General features: G+C 37.8%; 1 protein-coding gene across 1 annotated transcript in view; it reads right to left on the reverse strand.

The window, feature by feature from the left end:
• LOC131031607 (DNA topoisomerase 1 alpha-like) overlaps positions 1-22,931 on the reverse strand; it is a 61,790-nt gene that overhangs the window by 21,595 nt on the left and 17,264 nt on the right. The gene's annotated exons all lie outside the window — the stretch shown is intronic.

Here is a 22,931-nt window from a genome sequence, read left to right on the forward strand (position 1 = left end):
GGAGAATGTAATGGTGTCTGATGAATTTCCATGGTTCATACTTTTTGCATCTTGCTAATTGTAAGTTGCAGTGTAAAGTTAGCCTGAACCCCCAAATTTATGCTAAGTTTGATTGTCAATAGTTGTTTGGATTGCACCATGTTGGGTATTCAAATGCACTTTCTCAATGTGAAAATCCTTCAACATCCTCAGAAGATTGCACCGGTTCTTGCAAAGTTGTAGTTGATATTGACGAAGCAAAGCTTGGTTTATTTGGAATTTGTCCACCAAAGCATTAACTGTAGATTGCTATATCTGATGATGAAGTTCCACACCACAACAAAGAAGTGAAAGAATGATGCAAACATAAAGCCCCTTGGGTTAACAGCAAACCCATCAATCAATCGAGTCACGTCCACGCACTAGAGGAACCTTGGAGGTAACTGTTTGAACTTTTTGTGCAATCTTAGCATACAGACTAATTTTGATCAAGAGAGAGTAAGGTGACCATTGCTAACTTTATTCTGTGTTCAACATTGTCATAAAAAACACGTCAACAACTGGGATCAAAAGGGAGTTTTGTGTTCCCTATAACCCTCAATAGAATGGTGTAGCAAAAAGGGAAAATAGAACTATTGTGGAAGCAGCCAAAGCCATGATCCATGATCAAAATCTTCAAACTTCTTTTTGGGCTGAGGCTTCTAGAACTGCTATCTATGTTCAAAATAGATGTCCTCCCCATATTTTGGAGAATAAGACACCTAAAGAAGCATTGACAGGGGTGAAGCTAGAATATAAGTCATTTAAGAATCTTTAGTTGTCTAGTGTATATACATATACCCAAAGATAAAAGGACAAAGTTGGAACCTTCTGGCAAGAAGGGAATATTCGTAGGCTATAGTGAAACATCAAAAGCCTACATTATCTATATTCCAGGGCAAAAATTGATTGATTTAAGTAGGGATGTGACATTTGAAGAGAATGTTGCATTTAGAAAAATCCAAGGGCATCTCATGGATAGTGAAGATCAAGAGCCTCCTCAAAATATGGAAGATGACCATAATCCTAAGATTTAGAGGGAGACTCATGAACCTAAAGAAGATGATGATCCAAATGAGCCCTTGAAACCTACTGATGGGCCTACTGACATTGTGATTGGTAAGAAAAAACCTCTTTGGGTGAGGAAAATGATGAAAGAGGTTGAAAGTTTTGCAACCCCAAGAGGAACATTTATAGAAAGTAAGAGACCTCATAAGTTCTCTAGCTATGTTGCATTGATGAGTCAAATCATTGAATCGGAACCTACCAGTGTTGAGGAATCTACTAGTCAACAAGTTTGGAAAGATACCATGGCATAAGATTATCAAACAATTCTAAAGAATGATGTTTCGGACATTGTACCTAGACCGAAAGGTAAGTTTGTTGTTTCTTCTAAATGACTCTTTAAGATCAAACATGTTGCTAATGGTAGGAGTGAGAAATACAAGGCTAGGTTTGTGGCTAGATGATTATCTCAGAAGGAGAAAATTGACTATGAGGAAACCTTTGCTCCAGTTGCTCAATATACTTCAATCAAGACCATCATTGCTACTACAACATCTAAAGGATGGAAGATTCACCAAATGGATGTAAAGATGACTTTTCTAAATGGTGTAATTGAGGAACAAGCATATATTGAACAACCTAAAGGATTTGCGGTACATGGGAAGGAGTCTCATGTTTGCAAGCTGAAGAAGGCATTGTATGGCCTTAAGCAAGCTCCATGTGCTTGGTACAAAAGGATTGATCATTACCTGATGGGCTTGGGTTTCTCCAAGAATGATGCAGATTCAAACTTGTACTTCAAGGTAAATGGGGAAGAATTTATCCTAATTCTTTATGTTGATGACTTACTTATCACTGAAGAAGATCATCTTATTATCAAATGCAAGGAGTTAGCTTCTGAATTTGAGATGAAGAATCTTGGTTTATTGCACTACTTCCTTGGGTTAAAAGTTTGGCAAAAATCTGATGGGATAATTATGAGTCAAGGGAAATACACCATTGACATTATAAAGAGATTTGGTATGATGGATTGTAAATCCATGTCCACACCTATGGAGACCAACTTGCATAAGTTAAGAGAGGTTGCAACTATTTTGGATATGGTGGATTCTACACTATATAGATAGATGATTGGGTGCTTGATGTACCTAGTCAATACTAGACCAGATATTTGCTACGCAGTGAGTGCACTTAGCCAATTCATGTGTGAATCAAAGCAAATAAATCTAGTTGCAACAAAACATATTATGAGATACTTGCATGACACAATTGGATATGGCCTGAGATATTCTTCTGATGTGGACTTGAAGCTGCATGGATATACTAATTCTGATTGGGTAGGGTGTATCACTGATTGGAAGAGCACCTCTGGTTATTGTTTTAGTTTGGGTTCTGCCATGGTTTCTTGGTGCAATAGGAAATAGTCTTTAGTGACACTAAGCTCTACAGAGGCTGAGTATATTGTAGCATGTTTAGGAGCATGAGAAGTAGTGTGGCTTTGGAAGCTTCTTGCAAGATTGTTTGGGCAATCCTTACAGCACACAATTATCCATTGTGATAATCAAAGTTGTGTAAAGCTTTATGTCAATCTCGTGCTTCATGATACAAGAAAGCATGTGGATATCAAGTATCACTATGTTAGAGACATGGTGGAAAGAAATGCTATTAGGTTGAGATACATTAGTACTAATGAGCAGACGACAGACATTCTCACCAAGCCTCTCTCCAGGATAAAGTTTGTGTACTTTCAAAATAAGCTTGGTATGATAGAGAATGAAGCCCTAGCTAAGATTGAGTCTCAACATTATTGATCTATTTATATTTTATACTAATGCATTCTTCTCTTTGAGAGAGAAGTTTAAAGTGTAAGCTCTTGTTAATGCATTTCTCTTTGAGAAGAGACTTGAGGTGAAAGCCCTTATTTCCACCCTCTGGGATCAGCCATGGTGAATCCACCCTCTAAAATGAGTTATGGTTGATTTCATGTGTGTGACACCATGAAAAAATCATGTGAGACAGTTTGTGATGATTTTCTTGTACTTGTGTGTTAACCCTTCGAGATGAGCCATGGTGAATATCATTGTGAGGTGGTGATCTCACAATGATGAACACTTGTGCATTTTACCATCATTGTGAGGCGATGATCTCACAATAAAGGTCGATATCATGATGAGGTAATATTTATTCTTACACCATCCATGGGAGAAGCCATGATGGTTGATATCACGATGAGGTGATATCTTTCCTTTCCACATATGGGAGTAGCCATTGTGGTCAAATATCACGATGAGGTGATAAGCTTCCCTCATACATATGAGTGTAGTCATTGTGTTAGTCATCACAATGAGGTGATGTGACTTTTAGAGATCAAGAAGGATTCCTCCCTAGCTAAGAGGGAGTGTTGATGATATAGAAAGAGTTGGTATCCTTCAAGCCAACTAATATAATCCAAATGCGTGAATGGCATTTGTTTGTAGTGAACATTGAGACAAAGTATTTTGTGTGGTTGAATGTAGCTCCTGATCACTACTTGTATATTAGAAATCAGTAGTTATTTTTGAGTTTGTAGTTTGGTATTTTGTAATAGTTTCATTTCCAGTCTTTTAATAAAAAGCAAAAGAAATTGCATCTCCTGGTTTTATTGTTGGACTTTGTTGATTTGCATTCCCAGCTGAGTGGGAAACAAAGTTGTAGTCTTTGTATCTTGGCTCTTGTGCTTGAATTCTCATGGCCCCTTATATATATATATATATATTTTGTCATGGTATTCTTAGAATTCAGTTATAGTGAGCTCTCGACAACTTCGGATAGCTCCTGACAAAAATAGGAAGAAAGGCAAGCAACCAGAAATAGCCAGAGAATCAACTCCTAAAAGCTCCTGACGGTATATATCAGAGTTTGCTCAACAAAGCAACAATAGTAGTGAAGGTTCAAACCCCACTCTTGCCTCCCTAATGCCAAAGAAGACCAAGAGTCTAAGGGAAATCTACCAAGGTGGAAGATATGAAGAATTTTTTGATGAAAATGTGAACTTTGCATTATTTTCTCATAGTGATCCAGTTTATTTTGAGGATGCTATTAAAGAGGAGAAATGGTGTGAGGCCTTGGATGAAGAAATAGAAGCAATAGAGAGGAATGATACGTGAGAGCTAACAAATTTGCCTCCCAAAAAGCAAGTTATTGGAGTTAAATGGGTCTATCAAACCAAAAGTAATGCCGAAGGAAGAATAGAGCACCATAAGGCAAGATTGGTTGTCAAGGAGTACAAGCAACAGTTTGGGAGAGACTGTAATGAGACGTATTCCCATGTGGAAAGGATGGAGACTGTGTAGGAAGTCATAGCTATAGGCAACCCAACACAAATGGAAGGTATTTCAAATGGATGTGAAGTCTGCCTTCCTTAATGAAGTGTTAAAAGAAGGAGTTTATGCGGAGCAGCCACCTGGTCATGAAGGCAAGGTATTTAGACTGAAGAAGGGTCTTTATGGACTTAAGAAAGCTCCATGGGCATGGTACAACAAGATTGACTCATATATGATGAGAAATGGCTTTGGCAAAAGCAATGGTGAGCCCACTCTTTACATCAAGATAGTTGATGGTAAGATTCTTATTGTTGTCTTGTATGTTGATGATTTAGATTTCACTGGGGATGATGATTTCCTCATTGCTAATTTTAAAGGGGTCATGAAAAGAGAGTTTGAGACAAAAGATTTAGGTCTTGTTAGTGTATGTTTTATCTTCTACCAAACATTAGAATAAGATACCCAAAGGTATTCTACCCTCTCCTAAAAATCACTGTTGATTCCAAGGTCTATATGTGAGAACAAGCGACTTTAGTGGGATAGCTACTTGGGTAGTGTTTTCTGCAAAATCTCAAGGGGGACTTACATTTATGAATGTCTTTTAAGCTTCTGGACTTAGATAGATTTATCGATTTTAGGCTCTCTCATTTTTTGGATTTTCGAGATTTAGACTTTCAAAAAGGGAAAAAGGGATGGGGTTTAAGAAAGCTTATCTAAACCTACTAATTTTGAAGACAATATTAACTACCTATTCTCGAGAAACCACACTTTGCTTCGCCACATTGAGGACAACTAAACAAAGTGGGTGCAATCTTCAACGGGTTGTGCTTATGATCAAAATGTTGGCATACACAGGGGGATAGGCTCAGACTAACTTTGCACAATGAAATGGAAATCATCCATTCACCAAAAGTATGAGCAAAGACACACCATTAATTAATACTTATCAAATCCTTCATTCAATTCTAGCAACATGAAAGAAAATCTAAATTAACTTTAACTAATGTGTTGAGGAAATTGAAACCATGCTAATCACTCAAACAACAAGGATTACAAAGCCTTAAGAGAAAGCGCACATGCAATATATTATTTGAAAAAAATGACCTTCCCTCAACAATATATCAAAAATCTCACTCTCCAAATGAGAGGAAGTAGCCTTATATAGTTTTCAAAAAATAATGAACGACCAAGATCAGACAATGATCAAGGGCCCAAATTGAAAATTATAAACCCTAATTAGGGTTTCTCAAAACTCTATCAGTCTAAATAGACAAAAGAGTGACATGTGGCATAGCTTCTATTGTCACTGAGGTGAGTGTCTAGTTTCCCCTTTTGTAGATTCAATGTATCTAGACACGATGAGCCAAACCTCTTCCATAGTGACACTTAGCAAGTTACTAATCTGGAAGTTGATGATGTCCACATCATCAGTACACGTGGCGAGGATGCCTTCCCACTCAAATGCCTAGACAAGAAATTTCTCATCAATGAGGAGAAAACTTGCAATCCTTGAGAGATCGCCTTTATCAATCATCCTCGAGTCTTTGAAAAAGCTCGACTAAATTCTGGCTCTCAGGTTCTCTACCTACAGGTGTTTTTCTCATATAGCCTCTTTCTTCCAAATCTCTGATGCCACATGAAACACCTTACTTAAAATATCTCTGACACTTTCCTTCGTCTCAAAACACATAGTTTCAGATTTCTTCAGGACTTCAATCCTAGTGACCAAGCATAATACCAAGTGCTAAAATCATACCTATCCCCAGTCTAGATGACACTTGCATCTACCAAGCTTCACTTTGATAGACCTTAGATAACCCTCAATTGTGAAAGTATTTCATCTTGGATTTCTTCAACATCTTCCCAGTTTGCAGCTAAGTCTTGAATTCTACTGACCAATGAAGAAGCCGACTCATGTGCTGATACCAAATTTTCTACAAGTATGTCAGCACGTGTTGAAGCATCTGAGATCCATTCCTTAGCTTGCGTGAATGTGCCATTCATGTCCTCGTAATCTTTCATTGACTCTTGTTGAAGAGGTTGTGGAGGGGTGACTGGTATCTCATGGTTAAGTGGCTTGGTTAGATGGAGAACATATTTCCTCCATTGTTGATTCTCTTTCTCAACCTTCTTTCTTTTTTTCCTTCTCCTTCGCTAGCCTTGCCTTGAGGGCGTTGCAAGAGTCATCAAAGTATTGGACTTCTTGGTCTTGAGTAGGCTTACCCTACTCTACAGTAGTAATCTAGTAATATTATAATCCTTCTTGGTCTTGAGTAGGCTTACCCTACTCTACAGTATTGTTCTGAGTTTTACCTTCTTTTGGTACAACTATCTGAACTGTTCTAAACCCTGCACTGTCACTCTGAATCAAAGAAAATTTTCTAGCTGGCTTAATTACGACTAGTTCGTTCACCTTTGCCAAAAATGTTGTTGTATTCTCTTTAGAATGGGTTTCATTAGGAACCTTAGCCTTTATCCTTTCTCTCAACCAATCAAGAATGGTTGAATTCTCCACAGTATTTTGATCAAATCCACCATCTGTCCCTCATGGTCCAGTAACTATGCTATTACAAGCTAGGGTTGTCGTTGCACCAAATGATCGATCTGTCAATGCCCGATACAACCACTAGACTTATAGAATCTACAGGAAGATGTTAAACCATGTCATGAATCCCCATGAGGGATGTTGACCCACTGCCAATAATCCCCCTCCTAGCATCACTCATTGTGGCCTGCGTGATTTGAACCTGTGACCAAGCTCTAATACCACTTGTTACAAGCTAGGGTTATCATTGCACCAAAATATCAACCTGTCAATGCCCGATACAACAACTAGAGTTATAGATTCCACAGGAGGCTATTAAAACATGTAATGAATCCTCACAAGGGATGCTGACCCACTGCCAACATATGCCATCAAGGAAAACTACTTGAGGCTCAGGCTCTTCAACTTTTGTGGCTTTATTAAGAACTTGTTCCTCGTGCGGGTTTTGGACAACCTCTCTTATTATTTCTTTAATCAAATGAGAAGTCACTCTCACTTTATTATTCCCCACATCTATGTCCATCTCTTTCTCTTCAACTGCATTCTAGTTAGGCACGACAAATGCAACAGTCGAAATGGAATGATCTTCGTTGGATTCACGTCTCTCCCCAACAACTTTCTTTCCCTTGGCCTTTCCAAATCTTTCCAACCAGTTCCTTTCCTTTCCAGGACCCAACACTCTCTGGATTCTGAGCATTGCCTATAGAGATACAAGGGTTGGAAGACATAGAGTCATCCATTCCCATTAAATCATAAGTCAGGGCAACACCTTTGGACTTCAGTTGCTTTGTTTTCTCAGATACCGACCAATTGGAGTATTCAACCATTGATCTCATAAGGTCTGCCAAATCTGACTTTTCTCCTTCTGACCAATCAACCAAGGCCAGTGGCTCATTTCTTATCTTCTCAAAGCCCAACTGCTGAAGATCAGGACTGTCTTCTATTTGATTAGCAACTTTGAATACTTTCGTTGCTCTCACCATACTCAAGGGTGTTGGCATATGCACACTCCAATGAGACATTGTATGTGATTGAAGGTTTTGATTCATTGATGGAAACCTTGCAATCTTATGGCACCGAAAAAGGTATTATACTGGCATCAGCAGATCACACTCTACACCAGCACTCAGGACACAGGCACCGACACAGAAGAAAGGAAGTATACCGGCACAGAGGCCGACAGGATTTTGTTATATTATATTTTGTTTATTGTTGTAAAAATGTGTAAGCCGACTTGGAAAATTGTAAAATGACTCTTATAGATAAAAGAGATCATTGTAAAAATTTGATAGAGAAAATATAAGAAGAAAAGAAAAATATTTGGTAGACCTATTCTGCGAAATATAGGTTAAGGGGTATATGTAAAGAACAAAGCAGGAACCGGTATTGAATCTGGCATTGAAGATGCTATTGTAAAGCAGTACAAGATATTGGATTTGTATAATCCTCATTGCAAGTCAGTGAGACTTCCCATTGAGCAATAAGCTCTAGGCAGTTGGCCTTCCTGCATGTGCAGGCCCCTATTGTAAGTAATATTCTCTTATTGGCCAGTGAGTGAATATTGTGGGTCACAAATCCCATCGAGATTTTTCCCACAACAGGTTTCCTCATTAAAATCTTGTGTTATTGTGTGATTTTCATGTGGATGATCTTGATTTTGTTTATTACATTATTTCTTGCATATTGGTACACTGTTATATTATGTTCTGCATGTTTTAAGTTAAGAAATTCTATATACCAGTCATATATTGATTCACCCCCCCCTCTCAGTATCTGTGGGATTCCTAAAAATTGGTATCAGAGCTTGGTCCTCTATATTCAGAAGCCTAATAGCTTGAGGAAGGTCTTGACACCAGTAAAGATGGAAAATCTGATGAAGCAATTAGAAGGAGCTCTTACAGACTATGATGCAGAAAAATTGAAAAATATCAAACTAGAAGATGATTTAAGGGCAGCTCAAGATATCATTCAGGAACTTCAAGAAAATTTTACTGTTGCAAGAAATAAGAGGAGAATTCTGTGAAAAATTGCAAAATGAGAATGATGAAAAGGGATCACTTAATGATATGATAAGCAAGTTGAAACAAGAGATCATGACAACAAAGAATGAGATGCAGGATATGACTATGAGATTTTGCAAAGAGATTGAGAATAGGAAGAAGAATGAAGAAGAATTGACCAGAAGACTAAGTGATGCATCAAATGAGAACACAAGACTTAGCTATGAAAATGACATGTTGAAGACAGATCTGATGCATACTCAAAATGACTCAAATGAACTGATGAGACAAAAAGAAGTCTTAGAAAGAGAACTAGAAACTGCAAATCAACATAAAGAAAAATTCAAGAAAAGCTCAAAGGAACTTGGCACCTTGCTAAAGAATCAAAAACCTAAAGGTGACACTTCTGGAATTGGCTTTGAAGTTGGTGAAATCTCCGATACTGCAAATACTCAGGATCACAGCAAACCGATAAGACAACCTAATGCTTATAAATTCAATGGAAAATGCTTTAACTGTAATACATATGGTCATAGAGAAAATGAATGTAGATCTAGAAATTATCAAAATATCAACACACCCATCGGTCAATGTTCTAAATGCAACAAAGTAGGTCACAATTCTTAAAACTATAGAATGAATTTGAGATGTTATGTTTGTGGAAGATTTGGACACTTATCTAATCAATGCAGAACACAAACCGACATAGGTTATGGAAAAGCTATTCAGAAGAATAATGTAACTTGCTATGCATGTAACAAGATTGGGCATATTGCTAAATTCTGTAGAAATAAAGGAACACCAGTAGACAACAAAAGTTCTAGCTTGAAAGGTAAAGAAAAAGTTGAAGAGGTTAAGCAAGAATTCTCAAAACAATGGATTGGAAAAGTTGATCTAAATATTGGGAATACTCCTCCACTGGTAGAACCAACCAATGCTTCACCGACAGAATAGAGTGATGCTCCATCAGAAGGATAGAGCAGTGCTCCACTGACAGGAAGTTCTTCATCAAATTGAAGAAAATTTCCTTGAGGGTTTGGCAATCTATTTACACATGTGCTATTATTCAATCAATTAGATAAGAAGTTGGAAATTACTTATTACCGGCAAACAATGTTAAGTGAATACTTAACCGGCATGCAATTAATATGGTAGATGGCAAATAGACACTATAAAATTAAGGTTTTGGTTCCATTTCATTTCACCGAGATTTCAAACTTACGAAGAGCACGAAGATTCTGAGCTAAGGCATTTCGAGCAAGAAGCAAGAACACTCCAAGCAATCATTCATCCTAAGGCAGTAAAAGGTATTTAATCATGGCATCCACCTCTGCAATTGAATATATAGAAAACCCTACTATTGTTGAAGTGATAAAAAGACCTAGGCCTGTATTTCAGTTAGTTCCTGAGGTAGCAAAGAAAGATGATACCTTAGGTGCTTTTTCTCAAATTCCTAAGGGAGTTGTTTATGCTGAAGACCCCAGAATGTACATCCACTGCAACATTGAGAAACTAGGAGATGAAGAAATTAAAACCATGTTTAAAACTGTGATATGTGATAAAACCGGCAATGTAAAAGATGAACACAAGATCATTAAGACCCTAGGATTTACAAAGATCCTTAGCATTCTTGAATTTCCCAAGGATGTGATTAGGATAGTCTTAAGCAAGGTACATGGTGAATTTTTCTGGTTGGATGCAGTCCACAAAATCACCAAGGAAGCTGTGAAAATTGTCACAGGGTTACCAACCACCGGTAAAAGACCAGATAAAACCAAGAAGGTTTCCAATGACCTAGTTACAAACCTAACTGGTGCAACATTCGACAAGAGGTCCCTAAGAGTTAATGATGTAACATACATTAATGTGAGATTTATCAGCATGATATTAGGATATAAAGTTACTCATGCAAATAGACTCAATTCAGTTTCAAGTTTATGCATTAAGAGTGCTTATGATATGGTCACAGATAATGCAAAAATTGATGTATGTGAGTGGTTAAAAGATGAATTAATTGACAACCTTGGAAAGGTCAAGAAGGACAAGAAAGGAACTTTCAGGTTTGGAAATCTGTTAGTATGTCTGATGCTACATATAACAAAATAGGTTCCCAGTATAGGTTACAAAGAACTTGGATATGATATATCGGTAGGAAAACAATTAAGAAAACTATTCAATAACATGGGTGAAAACAAGGAAAACAATATTCATGACTTCTTTCAAGCATTAAAGGCCAAAATGAAGAAAAGAATAAGGTTATCACAAAAGATTGTCGACAAATACAAAGATGAAATATGCTTTGTCATCAAGAAAGATGAAATCTAGATGGAAGCAGTCATCCCTAGGATAGTTTGGGTAACTGAGATGGGCTATGAAACAGATGATCACATAGTTGAAACATATGCTAAAGCACTTCTGGAAGCCCCCAGAGAACCTAAGGAAGAAGTATTTGGTAGTGCAAAAACCATTGAAAGCCAAATACAATCAAAGAAAAGAGTGAAAAAGGTTGAGGCAGTTGTAAGGAAAGGTTCCAGACAAGCAAAAGCCATCAAAGAAGATATACTGAAGAAAACCAGTATAACAGAGGATGAGTTAGTAGCTCCACAACCTGAAACTCACCCATCACCAGTAGGTACTTCTTCAGGGAGTGACATGCCTGCAACTTTCAAAAGAGTAGTAAGGAAAAGAGATCCCTCATCGGCAACCACACCCTCACCCAGGAGGACAAGACAAAAGCAACAAGCAGTGAGATCTCCGGTAAGAAAGGCTACACCAAAGAAGAAACTAACACCCAAGAAGAAGAAGAAGACAAAAAAAGACTTGGCCCCTCTTGATATACTACTGAATGAAATCACTGAGGAAGGTAAATTGAAAAATATAGAGAAAATATATGACACTCTAATAGCTGATGAAAAAGAGAAAGCTGAAAATAGTGTTATATTACATATGGATATGTATAAGAAATTTTTGATGGAAGTAGTCAATGAAATTCCAGATGAGCTATTTAAAAGACTAGAAGCAAGAAGACAAGCAGTAATAGAACTAGATAATAAAATAAAGATTGAAAAGATACTTGTTGTATATCTGGTAAACTCTCCCCAAGAAATTGATGACCTAATTGCTCAAGCCAACCGGACAGTATTTTCTACTACACATTGACACATTGCTTTAATGGTAGGAAGAGTTAATGAGGTAAAAGAGGAGACAAAAAATGGATGCGATATATTCCTAGTTGAGAAAGAAAAACAAGAAGAGTACAGGAACCCCAAACCCATAAAAGTTTATCAGAAAGATAGAGACAAGGGGAAAGGAAAATTTGGTGGACCACCTAGTATCAAGGTTAGAGACAACTTACCCCCACCTCCTTTAATTACTCCATCAGTAAAAACAACAACTACAAAAGATCAACCGGTAGCTGAGAGTATGGAGGCAGAGGATGATAATCCTAATCCTGAAGTTTTATATACTGTGGATGTTGATACTCAAAAGATCAACATAGTGGTAGACAAAGATACAACTGATAAGACTGATATGGCTAGTGAGCCTCCGGTAGCTGAGGAAACTGATAACATACAGGAGAAACCGGCACAAGACAAAGAGAAAAAGGTAGAGACTCAGACTTAGACTGAGGCAATGCAACAAACAAAGGAACAAATAGAGCAAAAGGCTCCAGAATAGGAACAACAACAATAGGAATAGGTACATAACGAAACAGTACCACCGGAAACTAGTGAAGTAGAAAAACCATTGGTTAAAGAAATGTATACACAAACAGACCTACCAGAGGTCAATACAAGCTTGGTTACTTCCACCGGTACTCAGATTGTTGATTCATCATCAGGCTACAAATCAACTAATGTGACTGAGGTACTATTAGACTCAATCAAAAAAATAACCGACTGCAGCTCACAAGCTTACAAAGCAATTGATGATACCATACCAATTTTGAAGGTAATAAATCCCAACTGTAATATAGATAATAAAGATTCTTTAGGACAACTTGATACATTGTGTAAATACATCTCAGAAAAAATTGAGAAAATAAAAGAAGAGTCATTGAAGGATAAAGTAGAAGTTGAAAAACAGAAATTCTTTGATGAGCAAATAAAGAAGTGTAACAAAGATTTTGACACACTTCTACCAGAATTATGTAATTTATTGAAAGAGTACAAAAATCTGTACAAAGATACCTGTAAAACAAACTTTTTGACTGTAGATATAGACAAGAAAATGAGCAAGGTACAGGATGAGATCAATAAACTTGCAGATAGTTTTGTCAACTCACCTGATACACTATCAGTCTTTGAGGAGAAGATAACAAATTTTGAGGAAGAACTACTTAAATTGGAAAAAGAGAAAGAAAGAATAGTAAATAAGGCAAAGCATTTGAGATCAAAACTAAGTCCAAGATTGGACTATCTAGCATCTCTATGGAAGGAAGTATCTAAGGCACTAATACAGGGAAAGAAAACACCGACAGAGCATTTGCAGCATCTCACCGGTACAGTGAAGAGATCAGAGACAACAATAAAGGATAGCAAAAAGTTTATGGACAGTATAAACTTGATTTTGGGAGATCTTTTTCAAATTGTAACCACCCAGTTACAAGGTTGAAACTACAAACTCTACTGACATCTTGACAACCTTTGTCATTGATGCCAAAGGGGGAGTAGTAGGATGAGAAAATTCAAATCATAGGAATCATATGCTCAGGGGGAGCTCACACATTTTTGGTAACTTTTTTTTGGACTTCACATTTATGGATCATTTTTGAAATTTCTCATGAGTGTTGCCATCAATGCCAAAGGGGGAGATTGTTGGTATATGCACACTCCAATGAGACATTGTATGTGATTGAAGGTTTTGTCATTGATGGCAACCTTGCAATCTTATGGCACCGGCAAAGGCATTATACCGGCATCAGCAAATCACACTCTACACTGGCACTCAGGACACCGACACCGACACATAAGAAAGGAAGTATACCAGCACAGAGGCCGACATGATTTTGTTATATTATACTTTGTTTATTATTGTAAAAATGTGTAAGCCGACTTGGCAAATTATAAAATGACTCTTATATATAAAAGAGATCATTATAGACATTTGATAGAGAAAATATAAAAATAAAGGAAAAATATTAGGTAGACCTATTATGCGAAATATAGGTTAAGGGGTATATGTAAAGAACAGAGTAGGAACCGGTACTGAATCTGGCATTGAAGATTCTATTGTAAAGCAGTACAAGATATTGGATTTGTATAATCATCATTGCAAGTCAGTGAGACTTCCCATTAAGCAGTGAGCTTTAGGCAATTGGACTTACTGCATGTGCAGACCCCTATTGTAAGTAATATTCTCTTATTGGCTAGTGAGTGAATATTGTGGGTCACAAATCCCACTGAGGTTTTTCCCACACCGGGTTTCCTCATTAAAATCTTGTGTTATGGTGTGCTTTTCATGTGGATGATCTTGATTTTGTTTATTACATTATTTCTTGCATACTGGTACACTGTTAAATGATGTTTTGCATGTTTTAAGTTAAGAAATTCTATATACCAGTCAGATACTGATTCACCCCCCCCACCTCTCAGTATCTATGGGATTCCTAACAAAGGGAATCCTTGACCAAAATCTTCTTCTAATTTCAAAACTATCAGCTGCATTAGCCCAATAATCTTCCAAATCAGCTCTATGCTCGAACACCATTCCTTCTACATTTTTAATCTTATGAAATGGATCAAAGTTCCATCTTGCCTTGTATTGGTAGAAAGGGTACCAAGTCAGCTCTTTCTCTGCAGTGGCAATGGCTTGCGATGATGGGAATGTCTCTAGTCCATTTCCAATCATGAGAGAGAATGTTCCTGCCTTCTTTTTCTTATCTCTCTGAACTATCATATAGTCCTCTAGTTGCCTCACAACTTCTAGTAGCACAACTCGGTTGGTAGGGTAGACTGGGAGCTTATAGGGAGATCCGGAAAATCCCTGAATTTTGATATAGGTGAATTTTGGGTGAATATACCAATACCCAAATCTGCTTATGAAGTCCATAGACTCTTGAGAGAGTTTTTGATGTAATCCCCCTTGCAATGTTTGTGTGATATGCATAGAAAATGTATCATTTACCCTCTTGAAATGTATCTTTTCTTCCTTGTGCAGTTGGGGATAACAATTGTAGATAGGGAATTGATTCTCTTTATTTCCCACTTCCCATCTATAGGTGAGGCCACTATATCTATAGGTTCTAGCAAGGGAATAGAACAAGTATGAGCTCATGTAAAAGGTCCTATTTGCCTCCATATTTTTCAGTTGGCTCTCCAAGTTATTGCTTATCATCTGAGCCTAGTCAATCATCTTGACTCCATTTATTATCTCATTTATGAAATAATATATCCAAGGCTTGAATGGAGCACCTTGAGGATTACCCATTATTTTGTTCAACAAGACAATCATATCTCCAATGTCTTCTTTAAAATACACCCTCACCAAGCTCTTTATTGACAACTTGGAGGCACCCTTTCTTGGCTTGTCTAGCTAGGAATGATTGATGATTGCCTCGTACTCTTCCATATGGTTGTGATACATTCGATCAGCCTCATCCTTGGTCACATATACATCATTATGATATTCTAGAATTTTGAAAGCTTCCCTTATGGCCTCACCACTAACATTGGCCAACACTCTTCCATCTAGTGCCACAATGTCCCTACTGATAGGGTTATTGTGCCTAGCGCACTCAACTACCAACTCAGTGCACTGCATGGTAGGGAAAAACCCAACAACATGCACGATACCACTCTTCATCTTTTTTGCGCAGTCATAGTAGGCACAAGGTTATCTAAGCCGAACATCTGCTTCTTAAACTCCCTCAGATTGATATGCCCGAGGTTGGTATCACTGATACTCTTCCATTTTGAGTTCATTCTTGATTCAGGAGGAGCATCCTTGTCTACTTGGAACTTCATCATGCTTGAAATCTAGGAATAAAGTTAGAAACCAAAAATTTAACTTAAATTTTAGGATCTTGATGACTAAGTGGTTGGTATTTCACTCTATTCTCGACACTTAGTCACAAAAAGATGGAATTTCCATGTGTAAACTCCACACTTTTACGATTTCAATCCAAAAACCAGATCTTATAATCTTGAAAAGCCTCATCCCATTCAGTCCAACATGATCTTTCTCACTGAAAATTTTGGATAAATCCACAAAAATCACCCCCAATACACTTAGAAAAATTGAGAAAATTGATAAGTCTGCCCACCAACCAATGTCAGCTTCGACAAAAATGAGAATATAGAAGGAACAAAACTCAAAAAACCTAAAAGTTCTGCCTTCTACTAGTTGATTGGACTCCAAAATCTGTAGATACTTGATAAGAATGAGGTTGAAAAATTGAAACTTCTTCAAAACTTCGCTCAATCTACAAGAGATCACCCTACAACACCTCCAATCTGCAAAATCTTCTTCAAAATAACTCTCAATATTGTTAATGCATGATAGCTTGGTTAAGATAAATGATTGAATGAGAGATAAATGAAGTCTCTCATTCAATCATTTATCCTATCGATAAACTATCAGGAAAACTTCAAGCTAATGCATTTGATGATAATTCTTCACTTTTATATGTCCAATCTACTTAGTCGATCAATGTTCAAACTATCGATAATCATATCATAGCATAGTATACCGATTAATATCGGTTTGCATTACAACTGTGATGACCGATTATTATTGGGTTAACCATGTATCCCGATTTATATCGGTTGATTTCTCAACAATAAACAAATGATGATTATCGGATTGTTATCGGGTGGCAAAGCATACACCGCTTGGTATCTAACTATTAGTTAAGTGATTGGTATCGGTTAGCAAGTCACTTAGACACCGATTGGCATCGGTTAACATGTCACATAAATACCAATTGGCATTGGATACTAGGTTACGTAGACCCCGATTAGTATCAAGTTGTTGATTAGAATAAACACCGATTGGTAATCAAAGGGTGCGATCAAGTAATGTCTTGATCGGTCATGTCCCTAAGACATGACCGGTCAAGGCATTGCTTGATCCTCCCCTCTTGCATATATATATCAATTGATATTTGTGAGAAGGACATCAAAATCCATAAATGCTCCTCTCACCTACCATACAAAAGAAGATAATCAGATTTATAATATAAATAGATAATACATAGATAGAGAGAATATAAATTAGAATACATCTTGCATATTGAATTGAGAATTAAACATCATTTAAAATTATTACTCTTAACTTGCTCAGAAAGTTCGAACCTTATGTGTGAGAATGAAGAAGTGAAGAAGGTATTTGTAATAAAATTTGAATTTGCAATTAGAAACATGCGGATCTTTTCCCATTCATGTTTCTAATTCGATTTCCACCTTGAGAAAGTTTCCAATTTGATTTTGAGTTGCAATGTCATCTTCCTTAAGTTCGAATTCTTCATTTTACAACTTTCTAATTTGATTTTTCACTTCATATTGAAACTAGATTTGTAGATTGGCATCTTCCAAAAAGTTTCTACTTTGGAACTCAGTCCAAAATTGCCTCAATCTGCAAATATCATCTTTCTAATTTAGATTCATGGTTTGAATCTCTCACAAAATCAAGTTTCTATTTTGATTTTCCAGCTCATATTCGAACTTGATCTTCAAATATCTCTTTTTAAAACTTTTTAATTTGGAACTTAGTTCTAATTTCATGAAGATTTAGATGACATCACCAAGGAATATTTTCCTTTCCTCAATACTTAGCAAGTATTTTTGGCTTCACCTTAGACTTAGGAAAACTTCATGAAGTTTGTTTCTCATTGTGTTGCAAGGCAAAGTCAGACTTTTATAGAGTGGGAACTTTCCTTATGTTTATGTGCACTTCATGAATTAACTTTATTACATTTCCCTTAAGACGGACTTTATTGGTCATGTTTCTAACTTGTTGCAATGTGTTGATGTGTCTTTTGTACATGACCAAACATAGAATAAAATACCTAGAGGTATCTTATCCTCTCTTGAATAAAACTCCTGAATGCTGAAGATATCGCAGAAGGATCAATCGAGAAGCTTCAAGGTTCTATTATGTAGGATCTCTAATCATGGATAAACACCAATGGTCGTTGTGTTTGTTGTTTTACAAGGGGCCTTACGTACTTTCAGGGAAAGCTTGTTCGTGCAACTAATTTTCGATGAGGAAAATGGATTCTCCTAATACTAATGGATGTTTCAAAAAAATATCAAAAGATAAAGGTTTTAAGGAGGTGATACTTAAACTAATCCTAAGAATGACTTAATGAGGACTGGTCTTGATAAAACTCTACCAAATTTAGTATTGCCAAAAGATTACATCTCCACTGGAATTGGTGTGATCTTCTAAGGGGATTCAATGATTTTAAAATCATCCATGGGATAGATACTATCAGTAAGATACATATCAATGCCTCCAAAAATGATTGAACTTTTAAACAATCTTAATGTCTCTAGTTGATCATACAGGGCGTACTTACAATCAGTAAGGAGCTAGTGGTTTGGAATATGAGTCTTATCAAAGATTAAGCACAAAATTCATCTTTCAAATCTTAAATCTTAAATGTTATCTCTACTAAGAGTGATTCAAGAAGATAAAAAACCATGAAAATAGCCACAAGGATTGCAATAAAACACCATAACTTCAATATTTCATTGATCTCATAGCCAAATAAAACAATAATTGTTCAAATTTCTCTCTTCACTACTTATTTCTCTACTGTTAACAATATTAAACTTATTTCTCTTTTTTTTTATTCTAACTCTCTTCTAGGAGGAAAACATAGACCATTCTTCTTGCATCTCCACCAAGGTCCTGACTTTGGCTAAGGGGAAAATGAGTGTTTTCAAGAATTTCGCTCTGGACCCTTTGAAAGGGTTAGGAGCGAAATTCAATTTTTAGGCAAGAATATTTCATCTCCTCCACCTTTAGTCATTTCCTTAAGGAAAAAAAACATATCTAACACTTACATACATGCCTTAGAAACTAGGAATTTGGCCTTGACAAGTGAGAAATTGAGGTTTAAGGGGATTTTCGCTCTGGACCCTTTGGAAGGGTCAGGAGCGAAATCCCTATTCTTGGCTAGTTTCTCACCTAGGTTCATTTCATTCTCCTTTAAACTTGATCAATTAAACATCTTCCTATTGCAATCAAGACAATCCACCATCCAACTAGCTCCAAGCAAGGTCAAACTAGGTCTTTAAGGCCAAAAAGAAGGCTAAATGGAGGATTTCGCTTTGGACCCTTTGGAAGGGTCAAGAGCGAAATTCTCCTCCTAGCTTGATTTTCATCATCTCAAGGTCTTAAACCTCCTCTCTAAGGCAAACATGCATCCAAACTTCTCAATTATGCCTCAAAAGTCAACAATTTTGGTTAGATCAAAGAGCAAAGTGGAGGAAAAGTGGATTTCTCTCTGGAATTTTTGGAAGGGTCAGGAGCGAAATCCATGCCTTAGGCAAAATCCATACTTTCAAACCTCTTCAATCACTTCCTAGGGCTATAATATGTCAATTCTCCCTTACCATGTCCAAGGAATCAAGGTTTCTAGTGCAAACAAGGAGAGAAAGGTGTCCTCAAAGAATTTCGCTCTGGACCCTTTGGAAGGGTCAGCAGCGAAATTCATCCAATCAAGTTGATTTCACACCTCTTTCTTTCTCAACTTACTTCAAAATTGGTCAAATTCACCTCTCCTTAGTACCATCATGTTTACTTGCCATCCACTTAGCTCAAAAAAAAATCTTCATCTTCAATGCCTTAGACCAAAATTGAGGGTCAAATGAGGATTTCGCTCTGGACCCTTTGGAAGGGTCAGGAGCGAATTTCCTCCTCCAGGCTAATTTCCATCATTATGTCATTTCAAATCTTCTTCCTAAGGAAAATATCTATCCAAGTCCTCCATATGATGCACCAGAGGTTTCAAACTTGGTCAAGACAAGGAGCAGGGCAGAGGAATATGAATTTCACCCTGGACCCTTTGGAAGGGTCAGGAGAGAAATTCATGGTTTTGACTCATTTTATATCTCAAAACTCCTTTCCTTACCTTGGATATAACTTTTCAAAACTCCTTCAATCATCATCATGTGCATTTGCTCATCAATTCCTGAAATTGCCTTCTGAATCTCCCCTTGGCCACTGACTCTACTTAATCAACTCTGATCTGGAGGAAAATAGGACTCTGACATGAAGACCAACACTCCTAACCTACCCTGACCTGAGACCTTTCATCTCTTTAGCATAATCTATCCATATTCAATCTCCTAAAAGGTAAAACTCCCTAAGATGACCCTAGGATTCAAGGCAGCCAACAAATGACCTCCCAAAACCAAGCTAGACTCAGCTTTGAAAGAAACCCTAATCTACCTAGCCCAGGTGACCACTCACTCACTCAAAACACCAAGCAAGAAGAGAAAACCTAACTAAGGGAAAGCAAAACCCAAGAAAAAGAGGGGGTCCCCATTCTAATGGGGCGATGTGTGAAATGGTCACAACACAATTGTAGGATTTTGCCAAGATCAAGGGCACAATGAAAAGCATAAAAAGAGACAATAGAATGACAAGAACAAACTGTATTCTCATCAATATGCAAATGATCAACTAGATTAACCAATACAATGAATATAGGCTTGCTTATATAGGCAAGGCCATATGGATGTATGAGCACACAATTATGACATGTGGCTCAACGAGAAACAAGGGAGGGTAAGAAATACTAAGGGTAGGTAGGAGAAATAATATAATATTCCACAAGAGGTGGATGACCCACCGAATGTGGAGTGTAATAGCAAAATAAGACCACAAAAGGTGGAATTTCTCCTACAAGCTCTATCCCTATGTGCACACTTCCCTAAGTGTCTCAAATCCAAACTACGAAGAGATGCATTATCCTAAGTTAACTTAAGTAAGTGTAATAATATCCAAAAAGAATATTTATTTACACCAACACCCCCCCTTAAGTGCAACTTAGGGGAATGAAGACTCAAGTCAACAATGAAAGATGAGTCCCGACTACTAGGCCATGATAGGTACCCATGTATAATATGCAAATGCAAGCAAAACTATGCAATGCAATCTCTCACAAACAAAGAAAGGGAGAAAACCCAGTGGGAAAAAACTCCCCCCCAAAAGAGAGATGAATGTACAAAAGACTCTCAAAGAAGAAGAACAAAACCTCAAAGAGGAAAGAGTCCCCCCCATAAGAGAGGAAGGAGAAGTTAGTTGACCCCCACTAATGACACATCCTGCACCCCCATGAGAGCTCACAACTACTAGAACTTACTCTCAGTGAAAGGTTTGGTGAATATGTCAGCAACCTGCTCTGCTGTAGGACAATACTGCAAATCAATGACCTGATCCTGGATGAGCTCTCGGATATAGTGCATATGAATCTTGATGTGTTTGGTCTGCTGGTGCTGGACCGGGTTCTTCAAGATTGCAATAGCACTCTGATTGTCGCAATGTAGAACTGTCGGTCGTGGAGTGGTGAATCCAAACTCTGTGAGAATCTGCTGGAGCCAAATGGTCTCAGTCATTGCGTTAACAACACCTCGATACTCAGCCTCAGTCAAAGAGAGAGCAATAGCATGTTGCTTCTTGCTCTACCAACAAATGGGGCCTGAACCAAGGTGAAAACTATAACCAGAAGTAGACTTATGATCATCAAGATCGCCAGCCCAATCGGAGTCTGTTTAACCAACCAAGCAAAGTCCTATGCCTGCTGCATAGTGAATCCCATAGTGATGTGTACCTTGGATTTAATGAAGGATGCATTTGGCGGCTTTCTAATGAAGCTCATGTGTTTCCCGCATGAAGCGGGAAACCATGCCAACTGCAAATGAAATATCAGGACGTGTATGAGTCAAGTAGATGAGACTACCCACAAGCTGACGATACAAAGTGGCATCAATTGGTGGAGAAGAAAACTGAGCCTCAAGCTTGACTCCTGAAAGAAAGGGAGTCGGGGCAGGCTTACAATCAGCCATATGAAAGCATGCAAGTAGATCAAGAGCATACTTGGGCTGTGATAGTGTAATCCTGGAAGGTGACTGTGAAATCTCTATCCCGAGAAAGTAGTGCAAAAGACCCAAGTCAGTCATAGCAAATCTATCATGCAAAGCAGATTTGACCCTGCTAATGATGGATGAAGTAATCCCTGTAATGATCAAGTCATCAACATAGAGCACAAGTATCAAGTGAGAGTCATCCTGTCGCAAAATGTAGACATTCGGATCGGAATGACACCTGGTGAACCCTGCGGAGAGAAGAAAGGAATCCATCTTGGCGTACCAAGCCCTAGGGGCCTACTTAAGGCCATAGAGAGATTTCCTTAGTCTGCAAACCAAGGAAGTATCCTGGATGAAACCCTGTGGCTGCTCCATATAAATCTCCTCATCAAGATCACCATGAAGAAAAGCACTCTTCACATCCATCTGATGTACAACCCAACCATGAGCTGTAGCAATAGAAAGTGTCAAACGAATGGAGTTCATCTTGGCTACGGGTGCAAAGGTCTCAATATAGTCAACACCTGCAACCTGGAAGAAACCTTTCGCAACAAGCCAAGCCTTATACTTATCCACACTACCATCCGTTGCAAACTTGGTCTGATAGATCCACTTACATTGAACCATCTTTCTCCCCTTAGGGAGATGGACTAGATCCCATGTGTTGTTCCTCATCAAGGAACTATACTCTTCCTCCATAGCTTGGTCCCACTCAGGAACCCCTGATGCTTCCCTAAATGTCTGTGGATCGGAAGTGGTAGCAATGAATGAATGTGGAAGATCCTGATGTTGTGATCGAGTCCTCCATGTATCTAAAGGATCCCCAACAAGAGAACCCGTGGACTCAAGTGTCTGTCGAGCCCAACAAGGTCTAGGTGGAGGTGGAGAATGAGGCTCCTCAACTACAAGTGGACCCTACAGAGGTGTTACCCTACGAGTCAAAGTTGAAGGAGTCTCATCATTTGAATCACTAACATCACTATCCACAATGGAGGAAGGTGGAGGAGGTCAAGAGGCTAAG

This window comes from Cryptomeria japonica, chromosome 2 (genome assembly GCF_030272615.1).
Source record: "Cryptomeria japonica chromosome 2, Sugi_1.0, whole genome shotgun sequence".
NCBI lineage: Eukaryota > Viridiplantae > Streptophyta > Pinopsida > Cupressales > Cupressaceae > Cryptomeria > Cryptomeria japonica.